The sequence below is a fragment of the Octodon degus genome, unplaced genomic scaffold, assembly GCF_000260255.1.
Source record: "Octodon degus isolate 3935 unplaced genomic scaffold, OctDeg1.0 scaffold03002, whole genome shotgun sequence".
NCBI classification, from domain to species: Eukaryota; Metazoa; Chordata; class Mammalia; order Rodentia; family Octodontidae; genus Octodon; species Octodon degus.
Genome location: NW_004527578.1, coordinates 2,818 through 3,883, shown reverse-complemented (window position 1 = coordinate 3,883; position 1,066 = coordinate 2,818).

Genomic DNA, 1,066 nt, shown 5'->3' with positions numbered 1-1,066 from the left:
ATTTTAGGAAAGGGTGTACAAGGTGTTCAGGGTCTCACTACTAGATTGAACTCATAGTGATCTACCTGTTTACAGCCTCCCAAGATCTGGGATTACAGGCTCACACCACCCTGCCCAGTCTCAGTTGCCATCTCAGTGTGTCCTGGGGGTGGGGTTGGCATGGCAGGCCTGGGGATCAAACCCCTGGCCCCTGCACCTGCTTGCAGGTGCTTTAATTGATACTATAAAATGTAATTGTGTGCTTAGGAAGAAGAGAGCAGAATATTTGTAAGCACCAACAATCTCTGCTGTGGTCCTCCTTGTTCTGAAAATACACATTGTTTTCCTTGCTAGGGGTATGCTTTCATCCATAGCAAGTACTTAGTACTTACTGGGCCTTTTCATTTTGTATACTAATGTCCTTTGGTCCTGAAGAAAATTCCCTTTGATTCTATAAATTCTACTCTTAAAAAAAAAAAAAAAGGATCTCATTATGTTGCCCATAGGCAGAGGCTTGACCTGTGGTACTTAAACAATCCTCCTACCTCAGCCTCCTGAATAACTGTGACAACAGACATCCCACCAGACCCAGCTCCCAAGTAGAACATTTTGTATCTGTAATATTTATGAAAAGCTGAGGGATGATGGTATAGTTTCTCTATCAAATAATTGTTGAGGGTGTTAGCAAATACCATTATTTATCACAGCATTTTTGAAAACTTGTGCTATAGGATACTTATGTTAGCATTATAAGAAAACTTATTTAAACTTGGTAAGTGCAGGTTAAATTTTTTTTAAAAGCTGGGCATGGTGGCACATGCCTATAATTCTAGCATTCAGAGAATGGGGCAGGAGGATCACAAGTTTAAGCCAAGCTTGGGCAATTTATAAACTTAGTAAGACCATGTCTCGAAATAAAAAAATTTAAAAAGGGCTTGGGGTGTTCCACACCTGGTACCAAAGAAAAAAAAAAGAGAAATTTTTTGGAAATTGAAAGGAAGAGGGGCTGGGGAGATGGCTCAGTAGAATAAGTGCTTCCCTGGTAAGCTCAAGGGTCTGAGTACAATTCCTGGTTCCACCAAAAAAA